Here is a 10,216-nt window from a genome sequence, read left to right as displayed (position 1 = left end):
ATACTTTTGGGTAAAAGAACACAGCTAAGAGTAAGGATGTGTGAGGCTGGGAGAAGGTGGGGAAGGACATTCCAGCCGACTGCTGCCCAGCCCTGAGCTGAGAGTTCAACGCTGAAACAGTAACAACATGGAAAAAGATGCCTGGGCTGATGTGCAGTGAAAACAGTATAAAAGACTCGTTTCTGATATTCCTGCAAATATGGAAAGAGTGACTTTACCTAGCCAGACCGGGGAGGGCAGTGGGGGGGATAAGAAAAGGGTTTTAGCAGATCCCTTTCGGAGGGAACTGTGGCCCTTGAGACAGACAGCCCTAGAAGGGAGCTAGGGATCTCAAGGGGGAGTCTGGCCCCCGTGTCCCCTCTGGCCATCTCAGGGCCCTGGGTGGAGACCCCAACCCGCACTCACCAAGAGCCTGCGCCAGCCCTTCCTGGCCCCTTCCTTGGGGTAGATGGAGTAGATGAGGCCATCCTCCTTCTCCTCGCAGATCTCCTGTGGGGGCTTCTGCAGAGACAGTGCCCAGCAGCGGCCCAGGAGGTACTAAGGGCTGCTCCAAGCCTCCTCCTTCCCTCTCTGCCCCTTCAGGCCCTTGTGCCCCCTGGACCTTCAAGGAGCTCCTAGTTCCCTGCCTACACCAAATATGGGAACGTTCAGCCAGAGGCTGCAGCATGCAGCCCAGGGCACATCCACCGACCAAGGTCACCCCGTGCTCTGCAGCCCCTCTCCACCTCTCACCTTCCTGGGAGGAGGAGAGTTTGCAGGGGAAGGAGGGGGTTCAGGAGCAAGGGAGATGATATGGACCTCTGAGTATTGCACCAGGATCTGGGAAGAGCTGGGCTGGCACAAGGTCAGCAATGGGCAGTCAATGACTGCAGCTAGGACCATGAGGTGACTGCCCCACACAGGATGAGCTGAAGCTCAGAAAAGGCCCAGGTGAGAGTGCCAACTCAGCCTGTGACCCCCCAGACCATCTCTTCCTAAAGGCCTGGTCTGAACAATGACCCCTGGTTGGGACAGGAATGTGAAGCAGGTCTCCACCTGTGCCACCTGAACCCTCAGTCTTCAAGGCACCCAACCGGATGGGGTAGGCAACCCACCACCCCATTCCAGGTCAGTCAGGAGGGTTGTGGGGCTGCCCAGGTGGGATCACACTGGTAGTCTGGCCCAGATTGGCACCTTGGGCCACCCTGTGTTACCGTCAGGTTCTTGTAAATGGCCAAAGCCATCAATTGGTCTCAACCCACCTGGAGCAAAGGAGAAGGAAGTACACCAAAGACACAAGGTAATTATGAGCCCAAGTGACAGAAAGGGCCACATAAATTAGAGACTACATCACCCTGAGACAGCAGAACTAGATGGTGCCTGGCTACAACCGATGACTGCCCTGACAGGAAACACAACAGAGAACCCCTGAAGGAGCAGGAGAGCAGTGGGATGCAGACCTCAAATTCATGTAAAAAGACCAGACTTAATGGTCTGACTGAGACTAGAAGGACCCCGGAGGTCATGGTCCCCAGACCTTCTGTTAGCCCAAGACAGGAACCATTCCCAAAGCCAACTCTTCAGACAAGGATTGGACTGGACTGTAAGATAGAAAATGCAACTGGCGAATAGTGAGCTTCTTGGATCAAGTAGACACATGAGACTGTGTGGGCACCTTTTGTCTTGGGGGGAGATGAGAAGGCAGAGGGAGACAGATGCTGGCTGAATGGATGCGGGGAATACAGGCTAGAGAGAAGGAGTGTGGTGTCTCATTAGGGGGAGATCAACTAGCAGTATGTAGCAAGAAGTATATAAATTTATGTATGAGAGACTGACTTGATATGTAAAATTTCACTTAAAGCACAATAATAATAAAAAAAAAGAACGTTGTGGTTGTAAGATGCCTTTGAGTCAGTTTCAACTCATAGTGACTCCATTAGGGACAATGCCCCCTGACTGCCTTTGTGCTCGCTCTCTTTCTGTCATCTCCCTCTCTCTCTTCCTCTCTTCTTCCCTCTCTCTCTTTCTCACTCTCTGTCATTTCCCACTCTTTCCCCCTGGAAAGCAGCTGTGATGTATGGCTTGCACTATGATGTTCATGTGACAATGACCCAAAATGCCCCCATCAACAGAGAGGAACTGAGGACCCCAGTCCAGCAGCTCACAAGAACTACTCCTGCCCACAACACAGAGTGAGCAGGGAATGGATCATCCCCAATCAAGCCTCAGTTGAGACCACGGTCCCAGCCTCGTGAGAGAACATGGGACAGAGTCATCAGCTAAGCTGTGCCACATTCCTGGACCACAGAGACTGTACAGCTGAAACAGTTGAAGTGAGATCTCAAGAACATACACCGTTGCAGTAACAAGGGCTTAATCTCCTGAAATGGGCCCACACAGGTCCATGCAGGGGTGAAAGGTAGTCAAAGTCCACAGACCGTTTGTCCCTGGACAGGAGCTGCTTCTGTCCTGAGCTCCCCAGCTTAGTGGAGCTGGCAGATTATCTTTTCCCCCAATTGCTCATTTATTTCTTCTCCAGGGCCCGGAGGATGGCACAGAGCCCGCAGCAGGACTTATCTCAGGCCCAGGGGAATTGACAGGCACTGAAGCCATCTTGGGGGCTAAGGCATGGTAAAGTAAACGCAAGTACTTAGCTTTTGCCGAGAGCACCATTCTTCTCTGGTTCCGGAGGTGTGAGTAGGCTGTGCAGCTCTCTGTCTCTCCCTGAGGAAACTGCGTCCCAAACTCTACTGCCAGCTCCACCGTAGTCAGTCCAGGGAATTGTGCTTGAAGGGCGCTGGTTCCCACTTGGGCAGATCTGGCAAATCCTCACCGCTTATGAGCTGTCTGTCCCTCCCCCTGCCTCTCTGTCTGATTGCCCAACTTTGCCTTTGATGTTCAGGGCTCCTAGCTTGTCATATATAATCATTTCACTTGTTTTGGGGGGTCTTTCTTGTAAAAGGGATCACCGGAAGCATCTGACTACTCTGCCATCTTGGCTCTGCATCCTCACCGAAGATAATTCTTGTCTACTATCTAGTTGGTGTAGTGGATCTAATTAGTGAATTCCCCTGTCACTTGCCGCCCACCCTCATAACTATCAAAGATGTTTTCTTCTGTGTTTAAAGCTTTACTTGAGTTCTTGTAATAGTGGTCTCATACATTATTTCTCCTTTGTGACTGTCTAATTTCACTATGCATAATGCCTTCCAGATTCATCCATGTTATAGAATGTTTCTCAGACTCACTGTTTTTTATCGTTGCGTAGTACTCCATTGTGTGAATATACCATAATTTGCTTATCCATTTGTCCGCTGATGGGCATCTATGTTGTTTCGATCTTTTTGCTATTGTGAACAGTGCTGCAGTGAACATGGGTGTGAATATATCTGTTCATGTGATGGCTCTTATTTCTCTAGGATATATTCCAAGGAGTGGAATTGCTGATTCATATGGTGCATCTATTTCTAGCCTTTTAAGGAAGTGCCAATCAATTTCCAAAGTGATTGTACCATCTTACTTTCCCACCAGCAGTGTATGAGTGTTCCAGTCTCTCCACAACCTCTTCAACATTTATTATTCTGTGTATTTTGGATTAATGCTTGCCTTGTTGGAGTGAGATGGTATCTCACTGTAGTTTTGATTTGCATTTCCCTAATGGCTAATGATAGTTAGCATATTCTCATGCTTCTTTAGCTGCCTGAATGTCTTCATTGGTGAAGTGCCTGTTACATCCTTTGCCCATTTTTTAATTGGGCTATTTGTCTTTTTTGTGTTTTTTTGGTTGAAGTTTTGCAGTGTCTTGTAGATTTTAGAAGTTAGGCCCTGATCAGATGTGTCATAGCCAAAAATTTTTCCCAGTCTGGAGATTGTCTTTTTACTCTTTTGGTGAAGTCTTTGGATGAGCATAAGTGTTTAATTTTTAGGAGCTCCTAGTTATCTAGTTTCTTTTCTGGTGTTTGTGCATTGTTAGTTATGTTTTATATTCTGTTTATGGCATGTATTAGGGCTCCTAGCATTGTCCCTAATTTTTCTTCCATGATCTTTATCATTTAAAATTTTATATTTGGGTCTTTGATCCATTTTGAGTTAGTTTTTGTGCATGGTGTGAGGTATGGGTCTCGTTTCACTTTTTTGAAAATGGATATCCAGTTATGCCAGCACCATTTGTTAAAGTGACTCTCTTTTCCCCATTTAATGGACTTTGGGTCTTTGTCAAATGTCACCTGCTCATAGGTGAATGAATTTACATCCAGACTCCCAATTCTGTTCTGTTGGTCTATGAATGTGTATCTGTTGTTGGACCAGGGGTATTCAGTAACTAGATAGTAGATAAGAATTATCTTAGGTGAAGCAAAGGACAACACTCAGTTATTGTACTTTTTAACTACATAATTTGTATTTGGTTTCTCTTTGTAATTTCTATCTATTGATATTTTTTATTTGTTGAGACATTGTTATCCTGGTTTCTTTTAATTTTTTTGTCCATGTTTTTAATTTAGCTCTTTGAGCATATTGAAAACAGTTGGTTTAGAGGTGGGGCCAAGATGGTGAAGTAGTCAGACACTTCTGGTGGTCCCTCTTAAAACAAAGACCAAAAAAAAAAACAAGTGAATCAATAATACATGACAGTGTAGGAGCTGCGAACATCAAAGGCAGTGTTGAAGAACCAGACTGAGCAGCAGGGGAAGGGAGAGAGAGTTCAGAAGCAGGGAGGAGTTGAGAGACCTGACCCAGTGGGAACTGACACCCTGCAGGCCAGATGGGCTGACGAGCATGGTGAGACAAGCAGTGGCCTCTAGGAAGGGTTTTCTACATCAGGAGAGACTAAACAGTGAAGAGCCTGCTCAACCCTCCAGAACCAGTGACAAGCAGCCCAGAATGGCGGGGGGAGGGGTTAAAGAAAATACAGAGGCTACTCATGAGGAAACTGTACGTAGATCAAGAGGCAGCTGTTTGGACGGAACAAGGGGATACTGTGTAGTTTAAAGTCAGGGAAGGTATGCATCAGGGTTATATCCTTTCACCATATTTATTCAGCCTGTAAGCTGAGCAAATAATCCAAGAAGCTGGACTACACAAAGAAGAATGGAGCATCAGGAATCGAGGAAGACTTATTAACAACCTGCGTTATGCAGATGACACAACCTTGCTTGCCGAAAGTGAAGAGGACTTGAAGCACATACTGATGAAGATCAAAGACTGCAGCCTTCAGTATGGATTACACCTCAACATAAAGAAAACAAAAATCCTCAACTGGACCAATAAGCCACATCATGATAAACAGAGAAAAGATTAAAGTTGTCAAGGATTTCATTTTACTTGGATCCACAATCAACACCCATGGAAGCAGCAGTCAAGAAATTAGAAGACTCATTGCATTGGGGAAATCTTCTGCAAAAGACATCTTTAAAATGTTGAAAAGCAAAGATGTCACCTTGGAGACTAAGGTGTGCCTGGCCCAAGCCATGATATTTTCAGTCGCCTCCTATGTATGTGAAAGCTGGACAATAAATAAGGAAGACCAAAGAAAAATTGATGCCTTTGAATTGTGGCGCTGGCGAAGAATATTGAATATACCATGGACTGCCAAAAGAATGAGCAAATCTGTCTTGGAAGAAGTACAACCAGAATGCTCCTTAGAAGCAAGGATGGCGAGACAACTTCTTACATACTTTGGACAGGTTGTCAGAAGGGATCCGTCCCTAGAAAAGGACATCATGCTTGGTAAAGTACAGGGTCAGCAGAAAAGAGGAAGACCCTCAAAGAGATGGTTTGACACAGTGACTGCAACAATGGGCTCACAGTGACTGCAACAATGGGCTCAGGCACAACAATGATTATGAGTATGCCAGGACCAGGCAGTGTTTCATTCTGTGGTACAGAGGGTCGCCATGAGTCAGAACTGACTCAGTGTCACCTAACAACAACAACATCCCTCATTAACATAGGCACAAAAATCCTCAACCAAATTATAGCCAATAGAATTCAACAACATATCAAAAAAATAATTCACTGTGACCAAGTAGGATTCATACCATGTATGCAATCAATGTAATCCATCACATAAATAAAATAAAAGAGTAGAACCACATGATCTTATCAATCGATGCGGAAAAGGCAATTGTCAGAGTTGAACAAGCATTCATGATAAAAACTCTCAGCAAAATATGAATAGAAGGGGAACTCCTCAACATAATAAAGGGCATTTATACAAAGCCAGCAGCCAACATCATCCTAAAGGGAGAGAGTCTGAAAGCATTCCCTCTGAGAACGGGAACCAGACAAGGGTGTCCTTTATCACCATTTTTATTCGACATTGTGCTGGAGGTCGTAGCCAGAGCAATTAGACTAGAAAAAGAAAAACAGGGCATCCAAATTAATAAGGAAGAAGTAAAAGTATTTCTGTTTGCAGATAATGTGATCTTATACACATAAAACCCAAAAGAATCTACAAGAAAACTATTGAAACTAATAGAAGAGTTCAGCAAAGTATCAGGATACAAGATAAACATACAAAAATCAGTTGGATTCCTGTACATCAACAAAGAGAACGTCAAAGAGGAAATCGCCGAATCAATACCATTTACAAGAGCCCCCAAGAAGATAAAATACTTAGGAATAAATCTAACCAGAGACATAAAAGACCAGCCAAAAGAGACCTACCTAAGTGGAAAAACATACCTTGCTCATGAATAGGAAGACTCAACATTGTGAAAATGTCTATTCTACCCAAAGCGATCTATACATTTAATGCAATTCCAATCCAGATTCCAATGGCATTTTTTAATGAGATGGACAAACAAATCACTAACTTCATATGGAAAGAGAAGAGTCCCCAGATAAGTAAAGGATTACTGAAGAAGAGCAAAGTGGGAGGCCTCACACTACCTGATTTTAGAACCTATTATACCACTACAGTAGTCAGAACAGGCTGGTACTGGTACAACAGATACATAGACCAATGGAACAGAATTGAGAATCCAGACACAAATCCATCCACATATGAGCAGCTGATATTTGACAAAGGCCCAAAGTCTGTTAATTGGGGAAAAGATAGCCTCTTTAATAAATGGTGCTGGCATAACTAGATATCCATCTGCAAAAAAATGAAACAAGACCCATACCTCACACCATGCAGAAAGACAAGCTCAAAATGGATCAAAGGCTTTAATATAAAATCTAAAATGATAAAGATCATGGAAGAAAAAATAGGGACAATGCTAGGAGCCCTAATATATGACATAAACTAACGATGCGCAAACACCAGAAGAGAAACTAGACAACTGGGAGTTCCTAAAAGTCAAACACTTATGCTCACCCAAAGACTTCACCAAAAGAGTAAAAAGACAATCTCCAGACTGGGAAAAATTTTTTGGCTGTGAAATATTCGATCAGGGCCTAATCTCTAAAATCTACAAATACTGCAAAACCTCAACAACAAGAAGACAAATAGCCCAATTAAAAAATGGGCAAAGGATATGAACAGGCACTTCACCAAAGAAGATATTCAGGCAGCTAACACATGCTTGAGGAAATGCCCGTGATCATTAGCCATTAGAGAAATGCAAATCAAAACTACAATGAGATACCATCTCACTCCAACAAGGTTAGCATTAATCCAAAAAACACAATATAATAAATGTTGGAGAGGTTGTGGAGAGACTGGAACACTTATACACTGCTGGTGGGAGTGTAAAATGGTACAACCACTTTGGAAATCATTTGGCACTTCCTTAAAAAGCTAGAAATAGCAGTACCATATGATACAGCAATCCCACTCCTTGTAATATATCCTAGAGAAATAAGAACCATCACATGAACAGATATATGCATACCCATGTATTGCAGCACTGTTCACAATAGCAAAAAGTTGGAAACAACCTAGGTGCCCATCAGCGGACAAATGGATAAGCAAATTATGGTATATTCACACAATATACTCAATGGTAAAGAACAACGATGAATCCAAGAAACATAACATGGATGAATCTGGAAGGCATTATGCTGAGTGAAATTAGTCACGAAAGGACAAATAACGTACGAGACCACTATTATAAGAACTCACGAAATGGCTTAAACACAGAAGAAAACATTCTTTGATGGTTACGAGGGTGGGAAGGGAGGGAGAGAGTATTCACTAACTAGATCAAAAAACCAAAACGAAACCCATTGCCATCGAGTCGATTCTGATTCATAGCAACCCTACAGAATAGACCAGAACTGCCCCCAATGAGTTTCCAAGGAGTGCCTGGTAGATTTGAACTGCCAACCTTGTAGTTAGCAGCTGTAGCTCTTAACCTCTATGCCACCAGGGTTTCCACTAACTACAACTGCCGACCTTGTAGTTAGCAGCTGTAGCTGTTAACCTCTATGTCACCAGCGTTTCCACTAACTAGATAACAGTAAGAATTATCTTAGGTGAAGGGAAGGACAACATACAGTACGGGGAAATCAGCAAAACTGGACGAAACCAAAAGTTAAGAAGTTTCCTGAAAATAACCAAACACTTCTAGGGACTGAGAAGCAGGGGTAGGGGTCTGGGGACCATGGTTTTATTAAGAAAATGTTCTGCATCCACTTTGGTGAGTGGCGTCTGGGGCCTTAAAAACTAGCGAGCGGCATCTAAGATACATCAATTGGTCTCAACCTACCTGGCGCAAAGGAGAATGAAGAACACCAAAGACGCAAGGAAAATATTAGCCCAAGAGACAGAAAGGGCCACATAAACCAGAGACTCCATTAGCCTGACACCAGAAGAACTAGATGGTGCCTGACTACCACCAATGACCACCCTGACAGGGAACACAACAGAGAGTCCCTGACAGAGCAAGAGAAAAGTGGAGTGCAGAATTCAAATTCTAATAAAAAGACCAGACTTAATTGTCTGACTGAGACTGAAGGGACCCCAGAAGGCATGTCCCCAGATTCTCTGTTAGCCCAGACGCCATTCCCGAACCCAACACTTCAGACAAAGATTAGACTGAACTATAGAACACAAAATGATACTTGTGAAGAGAGTGCTTCTTAGCTCGAGATTAAATAGGCCGCTCCTGTCCCGAGGCGAGATGAGAAGGCAAAAGGGGATGGGAGCTGGTTGAACCTGCGGTGGAAATGAGGATTGTGCTGTCACATTACAGAAGAGCAACTAGGGTCACATAACCATGTGTGTATAAATTTTTGTATGAGAAACTAACTTGAACTGTAAACTTCCACTGAAAGCACAATAAAAATATAAAATAATTGGTTTAAAGTCTTAGTTTTTTAAAGGAAGTCTAATGTCTGGGTGAAAACCCTGGTGGCTTGGTGGTTAAGAGCTATAGCTGCTAACCAAAAGGTCAGCAGTTCGAATCTACCAGGCACTCCTTGGAAACCCTATGGGGCAGTTCTCTTCTGTCCTATAGAGTTGCTATGAGTCGGAATCGACTCAACGGCAACGGGTAAGGGTTTAATGTCTGGGCTTCGTCATGTATAGTTTTTATTAATTTCTTTTGTATAGGCTGTATTGTTCTTGTCTCTTTGCATAGTGTCTTAGGCTGGGTTCTCTAGAGAGTGAAGTGTATATATAAATATATATAAAAAAAATATATATATATATATATAGACAGATTTATTTTAAGGAAATGGCTGACTTGGCTGTGGAGGCTGGCAAGTCCCAAATCTGTATGTCAGGCATTGGTTTAAGGCCTCTCCTGATTCATTTATCATTTATCATGAGGTTGTAGGGCTGAGGAACCCAATTATTGGCAGATCAGACAGCAGGCTGCTGACTCAAGTCCTAAGAACTGGAGGTCAGATGATGACAAGCCGAATGCAGAATCCAGAGTGTGCAAGGGAGCTTTGCCAGAACATCTGTATATTTTGGATGCAGGCCACACTCCTGAGGAAACTCCCCTTATAGCTGATTGGCTGATCACATCAGAACACATCATAGAAGATGATTACATCATTATATAACTGCCAAAGTACATCACTGCCGAACTACATCATTACATAACTGCCAAACCTCTGAGAATTATGGCCCTGACAAGTTGACACACAACCTTAACTATCACATGTGCATCATAATTTTTTATTGAAAACTTCAGCATAATTGTACTCGCCTATGATATTAATTATATTGTTTGATGATTTCTGCATTCTGTTGGATCACCTTCTTTGGAATGGGTACAAATTGCAGTCAGTTGGCCAGGTAGCTGTCTTCCAAATTTCTTGGCATAGACAAGTAGTTGCTTCC

This window comes from Elephas maximus, chromosome 9, assembly GCF_024166365.1.
Source record: "Elephas maximus indicus isolate mEleMax1 chromosome 9, mEleMax1 primary haplotype, whole genome shotgun sequence".
Taxonomy (NCBI): Eukaryota; Metazoa; Chordata; class Mammalia; order Proboscidea; family Elephantidae; genus Elephas; species Elephas maximus.
The sequence above is the reverse complement of the archived record's forward strand: the minus strand, read 5'-3'. Positions refer to the sequence as shown.